Genomic DNA, 16,844 nt, shown 5'->3' with positions numbered 1-16,844 from the left:
CAACCTGAGGATGGAGTCAGTTTTATTTGGAGCCCATAAAGTCACTGATTTTGCAAAGCCAGCCAGAGCTCTGTACACAGAGCTGATCATGTCTGAGACTATCTACCTGTGCTGAGACATAGTCTGCATTTTTGTCAGTTAACTGGAATTCACTGATTGTGAAATGGCTCCTGTAGAATCTCAAGAGACACAGTGAAGTTCAGGGAGGATGTTTTCACAGTGTGTGCACAGACAGTGAGACTCCCTTCTCTGCAGTGTTTCCCAGCTGATTCTACTAAAGATGGCATGAAGAGTACACATTGCTCATCATTTCACTCACTAAGATGACTCACCCTGTCTCACCTTTGCCACCATTTGTTTTCAATTGTTTACATGAAACAGAGTCTGTTTTTAGCATAGGAGGAAAACTACAAAGCCCCTGAATTTTGGTGTACTTATTTGGACATCTCCATGTTGTATACCTCTAAGACATTTTACAATGATGTCTTAGTATTTCTTTTTTTAAAGTTTTTATTTTAAAGATACTAAAACAAAAGAGGACTAAAAAAGCAAATCAGAACAAAACAATGTAAGCAACACAGTATTTCATCACAAGACAAACTGTAATTAACAATAACTACCATAATGTCTCTTTCTTTGAAATAGTTGAGCATAATTTCATATACAATAGTATCAAACATAACAAAATAGTATAAAGCCATTCATGAGAATGAAGGTATTCCAGGGCATTCAGAACCAAATAACAAAATGAAAAAGGGCTATTATATTATCTCATTTTCCATAGAAAATTTGTTTATACTACCACACGTAATAAAATCCAAGAAGATACAACATGATAGAACCAATGGAAACAGAAAAAAAAGCATGGTAGGACTTCAGAGAAAGATGATATTAAATCAGCAATGGCTGCCATAATGTCTTGTTTTCTTTAAAATAGCTGTTCATACCACCATAAATAATAATATCAAAGAAAACAGAATAAAACCATTCCAACTATTGAATGAAAACATTATAAGTCTTCAAAGCAGTGTAATGGGGAATCATTATTGCCACAAACTATTGTGTACTCTTACCATTTCTTAGCACTAGTGAAACTATACAATATTTATGCATGTGAGTTTGGTTTATTTTGCATATGAGTATGGTCTCAAGTTGCATCCATTTATTTATAAATATCTCAGTGTAATTATTCTTTATAGCTGAGTACAGGAATCAAACCCCACGGGAAATATTTCCTGGAATCAATAACTGGGATCACGTCTTATTAAAAAAATTTCTGCATGTCCAAAGAAATCTCCAGCATAGTGAAAAGAAAACCCACAAACTGGGAAAAAAATCTTAAGTGAACTGTCCCTAAGACAAAGGACTTCTGTCTAAAACATGTAAAGAATTAAAAAAATCAAACCCCCGAAATTCAAAGACCCAATCCAAAAATGGGCATCTGAGATGAATACACAGTTCTCAAATGAAGAAATACAAATGGCAAGTAAATACATGAAAAAATGTTCATCATCACTGGTCATTAGAGAAACACAAATTAAAACAACACTGAGATTCCATCTCACTTCTGAAAGAATGGCCAGGATCAAGAAAACTACCAACAACAAATGCTGGAGAAGCTGTGTGGAAAAAAGAACTTCCCTGCACTGTTTGTGGGAGTGTATGTAGTCTGGGGCAACCACTGTGGAGGTCAGTCTGGAGATTTCTCAGAAAGCTGGTATTGTAAGTCCCATTTGACCCAGCTATTCCACTTCTAGGCATATTCTGAAACTGAAGAACTGAAAACATCATAGCACAGTGATATATGTACACAAATGTTTATAGCAGTAAAATTTGTAATAGCCAGATCTTGGAAACAATCTAAGTATCCATCAACTGAGGAATGGATAAAGAAGTATCTTATCTTTGATAAATGGGCCAAAAATGTTCAATGGAGGAACAACAGTCTCTTTAATGAGTGGTGCTGGAAAAACTGTCTCTCCATATGCTGAAAACTTAAAACCAGACTCATGCCTATCACCACATATTAAATGAAAATCTAAATAGATCAATGAACTGAATATTAAAACAGAAACACTAAATCTGTTGGAAGACAAATTAGGTGAAAATATTGATGCCATAGTATTTCATGAACACATAGGAAACATGTGCAGAGACACTCTCTCTCATGCACAATAATTGATTGCATTAGGGTTTCCTTTCAGTTTTGTTTTCAAGTGAGAACATAGTCTGCTTACTGGACATGTTGCCAGCAGAAATCTGTTTTAAATCTTCATGTAAAAGTAAGCCTTTAGCTATAGAAAGGTAAACTCAGAGTGCTAAAGTTGCTCTTAGTGTGTAGAGAAGCAGACATGGATGCCTGCAGGCTGCCTGTGATAAACACAGTGCACCATTATTGTTCGCCTTGATCTATGGCAGCAGTAATCAGTAGCTGTGAATCTAGAGTCTCCACATGTAACATTCTCATCTACCAGTGACATTAGCATCATACGTATTAACCCAGGTCCTTTCAACTATGATTGTTCAATAAGACACATTTCAGATTATTTCTCCAAAACATGCTTATTTAATTCTTAAAACAGATCTGTGGTCCCTAAATTAGACATTCATTGACACTGTTTGTGCATTTAGTAGAATGACAAATAAGTGTGGAAAATGAAAAGTATGAGCATTACAAGGTGGCACAAGTTGAATTTGATCACAAACCCTGGAAAACCATCGCACAACTATTACACATGCATTTGCTAGTATCACTTCTAAATGACATTTAAATTTTAAAGCTAAATTATTGCTTCAGATTATGGTGATGTTAACTTGTAAGAGTCTTCTTTTATCACTAGGTCCATTACTTATTCTCATATTGAAACAGTATTTACAATTACCAGTTATTTGACTACAATATAATGGACTCGGTGAAATTAAAATAGAAAGCAGGATTCAGTAGTATGTTAACAATTTCTAAGATAATCTCTCCTCCCACACAGAAAAAAGGAAGAAGAAACAAGCTTGAAGAAAAGAAAACAAAGTCCAAAAAGGCCAAAGAAACAGGCTCTCTATGATCGTTACTCTGAATTTGGAGTTAGAGTGCTGATTTGATTCAAGAGTCATTTGAATCCCTGGACAGCACATGCAGTGCAGTGTCTTCTCACTGTTTCTGTTGACACCATCTGTCATCAATAATACGCTTACGATTAGTTCCAAAATCAGTTTCTGTGGTCTGCACCCTACATCTGAGGATATCTGATTCATAAGGATTAGTCCTCAAATTCAACTTGCACTATGTTTCTGGAACTAAGTTAGCTGAAGCACACAACAGAACTTTTCCTTTCATATAATAAATAAGTAAAGTAATTTGCAGTAATTACTTTACCATCATCCTTTGAAAATCTCAATGCTGGCCTCTCTGTGTGTCTGGAGGACTGTGGATATCTCCGCCCAGACTGTTGGAGTCCCTTCAGGCTTCCATGTGCAGTGAAGGGGAGAGGTGGGTTTGAGGCCTCTACTTCCACCTCCCCATCGCGGCTGCACTTGGAGAACTGCTGAGCTCCTGATGGGTGGGCAGGCCCACACTATCACCAGAGCCCAGCCTGTTTTGCTGCCACGCCTAGCCATCAGTGTACAGAGGAGGAGCTGGGCGGATCTGGGATGCCTGCATCGGCCTCTCCGTGTGTCTGGAGGACTGTGGATATCTCTGCAAGCAGGGAGGGATCACAGGTTCCTGAGGCACCACAGCCTGTGATGAGTAGCCTAACCCGGCTGCAATTGAAGAGCTGTGGAGCTTCCAAGGGGCAGGTGGGCACACAGTGTCCCTGAGGCCCAGCTTGTCTGAAAATGCAGAGTTCTGAGCAGGCAGAGGAGGGCCACTGGTTCTGCAGGCCCAGTGGCTTAGGGTAGCATAGTGCCAGAGTCTCAGTAGCTGCAAACATAGAACAGGATTTTCAACAGATCCTGAGGAAGCTTTCAATTAACACTTGAAACACAGAAATTTAGGAAAATGACAAAATGAAAGACCAAATTACAACCTCAAACCTCCAGCCCATCTCAAGAAACCCTAGGAGCAATGTATATAGAAGAAAATATATCCCATCCACCTCATATATCGGACACAATAGTGACTGAAATTGACAAGCAACTCCAGGAAGCTTTAAAGAAATTCAAACTCGAAATAATCTCCCAGATAAAAGAAGAAATGATAAAAGAAATGAAAGAGATCCTAATATATCTAAAGAAAACACAGATAAAAAATTGGAGGAACTAAACAAAAAGATAGAATCCCTAGACGAGCAATATAAGAAACAAACAGAATACATAATGCAGATGCACAGAGATATACAGGAAATAAAAAACTCCACTGAAAGTTGTAAAAACCGCCTGAATGAAAGTGAAGATAGAATTTCAGACCTTGAAGACAGGATTGCAGCTAGTGAACAGAAAAGGAAAGATCTTTTGAAAATAACAAGGAATCAGGAAACAACAATTCAACAACTGCAAGACAATGCAAAGAAGAATAACATAAGAATGATAGGGATTAATGAAAGAGAGGGAGACAACATGAAGGATGTCACGAGGATATTTAGAGAAGTAATAACTGAAAATTTCCCAAGCATGAGATCAGAAACTGACATCAGGATCAGTGAAGCATATAGAACTCCAAATAGTCATAACCAAAATAAAACTATACCCAGACATATAATAATCACAAACTCAGAAATCCAACACAAGAATAGATTATTAAAAGCTGTCAGAGAGAAAAGACAGATCACTTATAAAGGAAAACCTATCAGAATCACAGCAGACTTCTCAGCACAAACGATAAAGTCAAGAAGAGCACGGAGTGATGTAATTCAGATCCTAAAAGAAAATAATTTCCAACCTAGACTGATATATCCTGCAAAACTATCATTCAAAATAGATGGTGCAATACGATACTTCCATGACAAAGAACAGCTGAAGAACTTCATGAACACCAAACCAACCCTGCAAAAAATATTGAAAGACAGTTTAGATACACAAAGGAAAAAACCACTAAGCAAAGCAAATAATTAAACAGAACAGAAAGATAAAGATGCAACAGCAGAGAGATAACATTCCTACAATTAACCAGCATTTAACAGTAATAACCATTAATGTAAATGGTCTCAATGCACCAATCAAATGAAACAGACTAGCAGAATGGATCAAGAAACAAAATCCAACCATATGCTGTTTACAGGAAACCCATCTAACCCAGAAGGATACTAACAGGCTGAAAGTCAAAAGATGGAAAACAATTCTTCATGCAGCAGGAATCCAAAAAAAGGCAGGAGTAGCCATTCTGTTTGCAGACAATGTGAACTTTAAACCAACAATGACCAAAAAGGACAAAGAAGGTCACTACATACTCGTAAGGGGAAAACTCCAAGAGGAAGAGATAACTATCTTAAATATATATGCACCAAACTCCAGAGCACCCAGTTATATAAAACAATTATTAACAGAAATGAAAACTCAAATTATCAGTAACACAATTGTAACAGGAGACCTTAATACGCCATTGACACCAAGGGACAGATCAAGCAGACAGAAAATGAGCAAAGAAATAACAGAACTGAATCACACCTGTGAACAAATGGGTTTGATAGACATATATAGAATGTTCCACCCAACAACATCAGAATACACATTCTTCTCAGCAGTACATGGATCATTTTCTAAAATAGAGCATATATTAGCTCACAGAACATATTTAAACAAATGCAAAAGAGTTGGAATCATCCCTTGCATGTTATCGGATCATAGCGCTCTGAAATTAGAAATTAATGATAAAAGATACTGCAAAAATCCCGCAAACACATGGAAACTGAATAACACACTCTTGAGTAATCAGTGGGTCACAGAAGAAATTAAAGAAGAAATTAAACAATACCTAAAAGAAAATGGAAATGCAGATACAACTTACCAGAATCTGTGGGATGCAATGAAAGCCGTCCTGAGAGGAAAATTTATTGCAATGAGTTCCCACATCAGGAAAACAGAACAAATACAAATAAATAACTTGATGCTACACCTCAAACAGCTAGAAAAAGAAGAGCAAGTCAAGCCCAAAGCCAAAAGAAGAGAGGAAATTATAAAAATCAGAGCAAAAATCAATTCAATAGAGACTAAGAAAACAATCCAAAGAATCAACGAATCAAAGAGTTGGTTCTTTGAAAGAATAAATAAAATCGATAAGTCCCTAGCCAACCTTATTTAAAAAAGGGAAGAAAAAGCTCAAATTCATGCAATAAGAAATGAAAAAGGAGAAATCACTACAAACCCAATAGAAATACAGAAGATCATCAACACTTATTTCAAAAACCTCTACTCTCAAAAGTTTGATAACACAGAAGAAATAGAAAGATTCTTAGAAGCATAGAAGTACCAAAGCTAGATTAAGAGGATGTAAAACTGTTGAATAACGCAATCTCTGCTAATGAAATTGAAAATGTAATTAAGTCCTTACCCACCAAGAAGAGCCCAGGCCCAGATGGATTCACTGCAGAATTCTACAAGGAATACAAAGAAGAACTAATGCTGACACTCCTCAAACTATTCAATGAAATCGAAGGGAAGCAATCCTTCCTAAGTTATTCCTGGAAGCAAATATTACTCTAGTACCAAAACCTGAGAAAGACCCAACTATAAAAGAGAACTATAGCCCGATCTCCCTAATGAACACAGATGCAAAAATCCTCAATAAAATATTGGCAAATAGGATCCAGCAAATCATCAAGAAGATTAAACACCATGACCAAGTGGGATTCATCCCAGGAATGGAAGGATGGTTCAACATACGCAAATCAATAAATGTAATCCACCATATCAATAAAGCCAAAAATAAGAATCACATGATCATTTCTATAGATGCAGAAAAAGCCTTCGATAAGGTCCAACATTTATTCATGATAAGAACTTCACAGAAAATTGGAATAAATGTTCTTTACCTCAATATAATAAAGGCCATTTATGACAAACCAACAGCCAGCATCATACTAAATGGCCCAAAATTGAAAGCCTTTACTTTAAAATCAGGCACAAGATAAGGATGTCCTTTATCACCACTCCTATTTAATATAGTACTGGAAGTACTAGCCAGAACAATTAGGCAAGAAAGAGAAATAAAAGGGGTAAAGATAGGAAAAGAAGAAGTTAAATTATCATTGTTTGCAGATCACATGATACTCTACATAGAAGACCCCCTAAACTCCATTGAAAGACTCTTGGATACAATAAATAAATTCAGTAATGTGGCTGGATACAAAATCAATACTCAGAAATCAATAGCATTCCTATACACGAACAACAAAATCACAGAGAGGGAAATAAGAGAAACCGGACTATTCACATTAGCAAGCAAAAAAATGAAATATTTAGGAATTACTCTTACGAAAGAAGTGAAAGAATTATATAGTGAAAATTATAATACACTGAAAAAGGAAATTGAAGATGATCTCAGAAAATGGAAAGACATCCCTTGCTCATGGATAGGAAGAACAAACATTGTGAAAATGGCCATTCTCCCAAAACTGTTATACAGATTCAATGCAATCTCAATAGAAATACCATCAACATACCTTATAGATCTAGAGAAATCACCCCTAAATTTCATCTGAAACCAGAAGAGACCTAGAATCGCAAAGGCAATTCTAAGCAGCAAAGACAAAGCAGGAGGCATCACAATCCCTGACTTGAAGTTATACTACAAAGCAACAGTAGTAAAATCAACATGGTATTGGAATCAAAACAGAACTGAAGATCAATGGAATAGATTAGAAGATACAACCACAACTACAAACACACTCAACCACCTTATCTTTGATAAAGGAGCCAAGCAGGTTCACTGGAAGAATGACAGTCTCTTTAATAAATGATGCTGGAAAAACTGGCTCTCCATTTGCCAAAAACTAAAGCTAGACCCATGTCTATCGCCATGTACTAAATTAAAATCTAAATGGGTCAAAGATATGAATATTAAAACAGAAACACTAAATCTATTGGAAGACAAATTGCGTAGAAACCTTGGAAACATAGGAGTACGTAAAGAATTCATGAACAAGACTCAAACCGCACAGGAAATACTTCCCAGAATCAATAACTGGGACCACTTCTTATTAAAAAGTTTCTGCATGTCAAAAGAAATCTTCAGCATAGTGAAAAGAAAACCCACAACCTGGGAAAAGATTTTAGTGAACTCTCTCTCAGACAAGGGACTTTTGTCTAAAACATATGAAGAATTAAAAAAAACTCAGACCTTCAAAATTCAAAGATCCAATCCAAAAATGGGCATCTGAGATGAATACGCAATTCTCAGATGAAGAAATGCAAATGGAAAATAAATACATGAAAAAATGCTCATCATCATTGGTCATTAGAGAAATGAAAATTAAAACCACACTGAGATACCATCTCACTCCTGAAAGAATGGCCAGGATCAAGAAAACCAACAACAACAAATGCTGGAGAGGCTGTGGGGAAAAAGGAACTCTCCTACACTGTTGGTGGGAGTGTAGACTGGTACAGCCTTTGTGGAGATCTGTCTGGAGATTTCTCAAAAAGTTGGGATTCGAAATCCCATTTATTCCAGCTATTCCACTTCTAGGCATATTCCCAGAAGAACTGAAAGCATCATACCACAGTGATATATGTGCACCTATGTTTATAGCAGCATAATTTGTAATCGCCCGATCTTGGAAACAACCCAAGTGTCCATCAGCTGAGGAATGGATAAAAAAGTTGTGGTATTTCTATACAGTGGAGTATTATTCAGCTATAAAGAAGGATCACATTGAGATATTTATCAATAAATGGGCACAGCTTGAGACCATACTCATAAGTGAAATAAATCAATCTCGCATGTGTGAATACCGAATAGTTTCCCTAATGTAAGTAATGATTCAAATATATAAAATTATGTAGTAATCATGATTCCCCATTATGTGGCCTTGAAGCCTTATAAAGTTTTCACTCATTAATTAGGAAGGCTTTATTCTGGGCTTCTTGATATGGAAATATTTGAAGCCATAGTATATGAAATTTTATCCAAATATTTCAAGGAAAAAGACAGACACTATGGTAACTACTATTAAGTCGGGTTATATGGTGGTGAAGTACTAGGTTGCTGAAACAGTCATGCTTTGACCTCTATTGTTATATTGTTATGTCCTGTTTTGTCTCAATCTCCCCCTTATTCTTTAAAAAAATTATTTAGTTATTTCTTATGTTTGATTTAATTAAGGGGAAAATTTTTAAAAATTAGGATATATAATAGTAACTCTTTTTGATTTCCTATTAACTTGTTTTGAAGTCCTGTAATACTCCCACGATCTTGTTTTGACTGATTAGACTCTGTTCCATTCTGTATGATAGTATCAAGTTTGAGGGTATAGACAACTACTTTGAAGGCAATAAGCTTCACTAAGATGCCCATTCTGGTTTGACTATTGTGTCCTTTGGAAGTCCTGTAATGTTTACAATGCCTAAGTTTTATTGGTCTTGTTCTCTACCGTTTTGTCCAACTTTATAATATCTAATGAGATAGACAATTCTTTTTAAGGAAACACGAGACAACGTTGATAACCATTATTGATAACCTTGTACTCTGTTCTACACCATGTGCTATGTCTATGCTTGGTTTTGACTGACGGCTTTGTTTTGCCACATTTGACTGTATTCTCTCCCCCCCCCCGAAAAAAGTAATAAGAACTAAGGAGTACTAAAATCCAAAATGTGTAAATTTTGTCGTAAAAAAGAGAGGGGAAAAAAAAGAGCTCTAATGGATATAACAGCAAGTGTGTTTAGGGGTGTTAAATAACTGACTATATCAATGTTTTTGGATCATTGAACACAGCTGTTTTCAGTCTCCCTGTTTGAATGTCCACTTTGTATTCTTTGATACTGTGATTTGAGCAACTATTTTCAAGATGATAATATATAATCTATTAACAGGTGATTTCTTACTGTTATGTTTTTTTTTTTTTTTTTGTAGTTCTGTATTACGTGTATCCTTACACCGCTCTGTTTTGTTTTGTGTTTTTCTTTTTCCTCTTAAATAAAAAAAAAGAAAGAAAATCTCAATGCTGTTGTTAACTGTTGCACTGACCAGCTTTCAGCTCACTGGAAAATATTCCTGGCACACTCAGCATAAAGAAGAGAGGCTTATTTTGTCTAATGGTTGCCTTGTGTGTGAAGCTGACTTCAAGACAGAATCTCAGAGCTGGAGGTTGAGGAGAAACAAAGCAGCACAGTCGGTGGTGCACAAAGCTGAGTGTGCAGGACAGAGCATCACCAAGACCTAAGCTCCAGAGTCAGACACCAGTGTCCACTTCCTAACCCGCCTCCCTGCTGACACCAATTTCAGCTATGAAATTGGTCTGTTAGTCCATTCTCCATCCATCACCCCCATGACCTGATCACCTCTTCTGATCTCTTAATCCCATCAAGATCATCATTAGCCGAGTCACGGGTGAGCACCATCAACCATCTGAATAGTTGGTTCAGTAACTAGTTTAGTAAACTTTTTGAGCACTGTCCTGACAAATGTATGTTCTCAACTCTCCTTCCTGTACTTGGCATTGCAGGGACCTCCAAGGAGCCTGAGCAGCACCATGATTCCTGTCCTTCTGTGCTGTGGACTGAGGCTAACGATGGACTGAGACCCAGACAGGAGAAGGCCAGTCACTGAGAACATGGCTTGGCTTGAGGCCAAGGATAGGGCAGAGTTATGACAAGCACTGAGATGCTTTCCAGGCTTCAGGGCCAATGGCAAGGAGAAGAGCAGACAGGGTCCCTCAGAGCATCCCATGCCATCCTGCCTCTGAAATGCCAGGGCATCTTTTGTGTCCATGGTGTGATTCAGTGCATGTGTGGTTACCTTCACCTGATTGTATTATTTACTTACCAGTTTATTTGCAAGCAGGTACATCAAAATTACTAATTTAATAAGAGCACATCAAATAAAAAATTTTAGGGTATTAGTACAGACAGCTGAGACTCCTAGGCAGCATGGCCCTGGGCAAAAACACTGAGGTCTCAGAGTCTGTAAGATGCTACTGTGAAGCCTTTGCTGCTGTAGTTTTCTGGGGCGGGCAGTAGGATGATGTTGTCTAGGATCTGGGAGACTGCCACAGGGAGGCTTTTTGATACTGTGTTATTGCCAGAGAATGCAGAGGATCCTGGGTTGTTAGCCATTGCTCAGGGTGTTAGAGAAGCTGAAATAGATAGAAATACTGTAGGCAGTCAGAGAGGAGTAGGCCCATGAGAGAGTCAGGGCAGAGATGAAACTCACTACACCTGTGGCTGGAGGCACACGTGTGGAATGTGCAATCTCAAAATAAAGGACAATGACCAGGCTGAAACAAGAGATAACACTTGGTCTACTAAAGTTAAACTACACATCAGTAACCTCCATGACTGACCAAGAACTCTGGCCTCATCACTTCCTAAAAGTTCTTTATTCTTTCCATGTACATTTGCTGCATGACTTGCATCCCCACTGGGTCAATATTAATAAGCAGCTATAATTATAATCTTACTGATTGATCATAACTGTAACCCACAGTGTACACATGGCTGTGCTCTATAAAACTTCCCATGAGAAGTGGGGTCCCCAGGAATCCCCTGAGGACCCCTCCTGCCTCTCTTGCAGGAGCTGTCCCTCTCCTCCCAATGAACATTTACCACTCTTACCTCTGCTGTTCCTTAGAATTCACCCTTTGATTTTGGGAACAAGAAGTCAGCATGTCAAACAGCTAGCAGATTGGGAGATGTTACGTTTCTCCTTTATCATTTGGATGTCCTGTATGATTCCTATTCCAGTACCACACACATGGTATTCTAAAGATCTCAGTTACTTTCTTTAGAATAGTTCCTTGAGTTATGAAACTGTTTTTTTTTAGTATACTGAAAATGATGTTAATAAGGATATTATAGGGATTTTTCACAAAATACTCACTGATTTTTGCTACAAATAGAAGCACGATCATGTTCATAAACATTTCTCATTTCTAAGAAATAAATTGTCTATGTATTTTCTTCAGGAATGAATAACATGGAACTATGTTTTTGTGTTAGGATCTAAAAATATTTGAACTTGCAATGTTCCTGTCAGAAACAATATTCCAGTGTCAAACTCCACAGACATTGAATACCCCTACCTTTGAAAAACTGAAGCTCCTCTTTATTACAATCATCAAGTTGCCCTGAGCATTAAAGCCTGACCCTGTTTGGTACTCCAGGTCCCCATGGGACTGAGCTCTGAGGAGGGAGGAGGTGCAACCCTGCTGGACATGGAAGGTGGGGCCTGAGGACGATTCCACATCCTAGAGCTCTCCGGCTAGGGGCTTCAGCTCCCCTGGGACAGGTCTGAAGCTCAGGACTGGAGGAGGAGATGGAGCTGAGTGTGAACCCAGATGCTGAAGTCTGACCAGGGTGACAGCATCTCTAGGGAGCCCAGGGATTTGTGTGGGTGACACAGAGTGAGGCAGCCAGGAGGCAGGAAGACCAAGGCGTGCCCTGTAGATCCCATTTGTTCCTGGAAACACAAGGAGGTGCAATTACCCTAAGTGTGCTATGCAGAAGCGAGGATGGAAACTTCACCTTCCACACTGTGACCACGCAGTGACCACGGAAAGACATGATGTGAGCTCAAACTGGAAGACATCAGGAGTGAGAAGTTACATAAAAGGCAGCTGTTGCTCTCAGTGTTTTCTAGATACCTTTGTTCAGCCCAAAGCAATTATGTACCATATCGCACAGCCATTAAAAAGAAACTCACACTCACTTGCTTAGAAAATAAAGCCATATTTCTTGTGTTCAAGAGCAAGACCCAGATGCCAAACATTTATTTCCTGCAGTGTTACATGTCTGTGGGGTTCCACACTGAAGAGGCTGAGGTGGGAGGACCGCTCCAGCCCAGCAGTTACAGGTTATCTTGGGCAAAACTGTGACACTTTCTTTCAGAAAAAATAGGAAGGACATGGGAAATAAAGAATAATGTTTTTCCACAGATTAAATGGGATATGGATGGATTTCTGTGCTTTATGAGTGGACATAGAAGTGAAAAGCTGAATTTCACTGAGAAATGAAGAGTTAACAGATACTACCACATTTTTTCCTGTGTTATCCTCTACTTTTATCCCATGACACTTCCTGTGTTTTAGGGAGGGAATTTTTTAATTATTTAGAGTTGCAATGACTGAGCACACATTCTGCAGGTCAGCAGACCCTGGTGTAGGAAGTGATCACAGAACTCAGGTGGTTTCTGAGCTCTGTGCTGTCACACTCAGTGACATGAGACCAAGATGGATAACACAGTGCTGAACACAGAGGTGAGGATTGGATTCAGGAAAATTTCCCTTGTGTGTTCCAAGGAAACTTAACAGAAAGGAATAATATGATTTAGACCATCACTATATTCAAAGAGGCCAGTGTGTCAGCTAATGAAAATGTAGGAAAACTAGCATAGATGGTGGGATAAATGTGTTCAAATGAGTGTATTCTGAGAGGAATTTACAGCAATGTATTCTTTATTGAAAGTTTTGAAGTTAAAATTCTCAACAAAGGTTTTTATCACACAACAGTAAACGGGTACAAGTAATACAGAATTTCAAAAAACAGTAAGAAATGACAAGTTAACAGATTACATATTGTCATCTTAGAAATAGTTGTTCAAGTTACAAAATTAAAGCATACAAAGTGGAGATTCAAACAATGAGACTGCAAACTGTTGTATTCAATGATCCAACAAAAACTTAGTAATATGGTTTTCTTCTTACACACTTGAATATACATGCAGTTATATCCATTAGAGCACTTTCTTTTCCTCTCTGTTTTACAATAACAATTATACATTTTGGGTTTTATTACTCCCACAGTTCTTATAACTTTTTTGAAGAGAATAAAGCCATATGTGACAAAACAAAACAGAGTCAGTCAAAACTAAGGATGGACATAGTACATGATGTAAAAACAGAATACTAGGTGATCAACAATGGTTGCCATAATGCCCCTTGCTACCTTAAAAACACAGAACACATTTTAAACAACTGAAAATTTCACTTTATTTTGCTGAATTTCTCACCTTATTTTCTCTCATTAATATATTGTTCTCAATTTGATAAAAAAAAAAACTCAAGCTAGTAATTTTATTGGAAATTTGAGACAAAAAAAAACCCCAAAAATTTACACAGGTGAACAGATAATTACTATTGCATCATACCTTCAATTTTTGTTTTTTGTATGGAGAATTGAAGTCAGGGATTCACAGTTGTCACACAGGAGCTGTGCCTATGACCTCCATCCCTGGTAATATATCTTCAAATTTTCAAATGTTAAACACTAACCATCTGAGGCTTCAACATTCAGTATTTTTCTAGAGATTCCCCACTGCTGAACACACTGATGCAGAAATTGATCTACATTTCAGCAAACAGAAATTTGTACTCTCTGTTCCCTGGACTCCCATCGCCTCCTTGTTTCTCAGGCACTAGATCACAGGTTGAATTTTGGGGTGAGGGTAGTGTAGAAGACAGCCAGGGTCTTGTGCTCTGCTGGAGAGTGGAGAGACTTTGGGTGGAGATAAGTGTAAGCAGAATGTGTGTAGTAGAAAGTCACCACTGTGAAGTGGGTGCTACAGATGTAAAAGGCCTTCTTCCTGCCTTCCTGTGAGCGCGTGTGGTAGACAGTAAGGAGAACTTTTCCATAGGAAAACACAATGAGGATGAAAGGGAGCAGGAGAAAGACAATAGTGCTGATGAACACAGAGTACTCAAAGACGCTGGTGTCCATGCAAGCCAGATGCAGCATGGCTGGGACATCACAGAAGACATGGTGGATGGCCCTGGACCTGCAGTAAGGGAGACGCAGGGCGTATACTGTGTGAGCACAGGAGTTGACAGCACCCATTGCCCAAGATCCTAGGATCATCAGCACACACACTCTTCTGTTCATGTGGATGTGGTAGTGCAGAGGAAAGCAGATAGCCTCATAATGGTCATAGGCCATGGACATCAGGATCAGCGTTTCTGCACACCTTAAAGTCAAGAAAAGAAACACTGAAGCCCACACCTAATGAAGGAGATGGACTTGTTTCCACATAGAAAACCAGAAACCATCTTGGTGACAGTCATGGAGTTGTAATTAATATCAACAAGGGAGAGCTGACTGAGCAGGAGGCACAGGAGTGTGTGGAGGTGGGCACCCAAGAGGATGAGCAGGATCATAGCCAGGCTGCCAGCCAGGGCCATCAGGAAGATGACAAGATGAGAATGAAGAGGACAAGGCCAACCCTTGATGGGGGGAAATAGGTCCAGTAGGATGAAGTCAGTGGAGGTCTGAGTGTAATTTTCCATCTGGCAGTTGTTTAATTTTTCCTAAAAGCAACCTAAAGGTTGTGGTATATAAAGAAAACAAGGAGCAATTTTCTTTCACTGCTTTTCTAAGTCTGACATGTTCAGCTATTATAGTTCTTATTAGAAAAATAATTTTGGAATAGATTTTCATTGCCCCATACATTCAACTGAAGATATCAAACATGTGCCAACAAAACATAGCACAAATCTCAATGTATCCAAATACCGTATTTCTCTAATCCCTTTATTCAGAGTCAGATATTTTATTCACTTACAAAATCAGCTGTCATCAAGAAGAAGTCTTTTCTTAAAAGAGCAAATATGTAAATCATTGGAAGTGTCTAGACCATATGCCCATATTGTTATGCATTTTAAGGACACACGATGCTTTCACTTCATTTGTGAGAGTAGACAATTTTCATGAAAGTTAACATTCACAAAGAAATATTTAAGCTTGCTTCAGTAGAAATTATACAAAGTACTAAAATATACACCTTCAAAACAACATAAATCTCAAAAATGAGCAGAATAAGGCCACAAAAATTCATCTCTGTGCTTTGCAAACATTCACATCACCTCCTCTGTTAGCATGATCGTGGGCTGTCTTAATAAACTGAACCTTGTAGAACTTCCTTAGTCTCCGGTCAGGCAGAAACTTGTAAAATTGAAACCACATCATCCTTCCCTGGAGGAACAGGAACCTGCAGATTTTCAGAAAGTTTAGCATGCCTCTTAAAGTCTGATTGTAGGTCTACCTGCACGTTCACTTATACAAAGGAGGTGAAACTGTCGAAAGTATGTGAAATTGAGTCTTTAAAATTTAATCCGAATGACCCAGGAAATTCTACTCTGCAGGATCAAGGAGCAAAGCTCTCCACCGTCCTGGAACTGAGTTCTTCCTGAGATGGCTATTTCCTTTAAGGGCTCTTTTAAAAATTCTACTAAAAGAAAGAATAATTCAATTTCTTACATTGTTTTGTGACACATTGGGATAGATTCTTCAAATGTATAAACGGCTTTGCTTTCAGTCATGTAGAAAATACAGAAGCCAGAAGGATAACCCTTCTAGGAGGTGCAGAGATCTGGAATGCGCGGTGAGATCTGGTCATGTTTATCATTGCTTCCTCCTGCATGGTGCACAGCCCTGAGCTACAAGGTGAATAATCAGTGTCCATAGGAGTGGGAAATGAGCAGACACCAGGGACTCAAAGAGACGTGTGGAAGCAGATTACTGAGCCGCGTGCTGTGCTGAGCTCAGGTCAAGGGTGCATTTCCTCCGCCTGTTCCAGAACCCAGATGCACAGACTTTGGTGTTCTGCTTCTCGCTCCCGCAGGAAAGTGCATTTGACTGCATGGGCCTGGCTTTCTGCTCCTCTCTCCTGCAGGCAGGATGAGGAGAACCGGAGTTGCTCCCAGCCTGTGGGAGGCAGCGCAGGGGAGCGCGCACCGCGGAATGGATACCCACCCCTGAGGCCTAGT

At 38.5% G+C, this 16,844-nt stretch overlaps 1 pseudogene; it reads right to left on the bottom strand.

Annotated features, from left to right (window-relative positions):
• Window positions 1-12,335: 12,335 nt before the first annotated feature.
• LOC100728015 (olfactory receptor 2L3-like) lies at window positions 12,336-15,365 on the bottom strand (annotated as a pseudogene).
• Window positions 15,366-16,844: the final 1,479 nt, after the last annotated feature.

The sequence above is a fragment of the Cavia porcellus genome, unplaced genomic scaffold (genome assembly GCF_034190915.1).
Source record: "Cavia porcellus strain 051 isolate PalLab524CR breed Dunkin Hartley unplaced genomic scaffold, mCavPor4.1 scaffold_2, whole genome shotgun sequence".
Classification (NCBI taxonomy): Eukaryota; Metazoa; Chordata; class Mammalia; order Rodentia; family Caviidae; genus Cavia; species Cavia porcellus.
The sequence above is the reverse complement of the archived record's forward strand: the minus strand, read 5'-3'. Positions and strand labels throughout refer to the sequence as shown.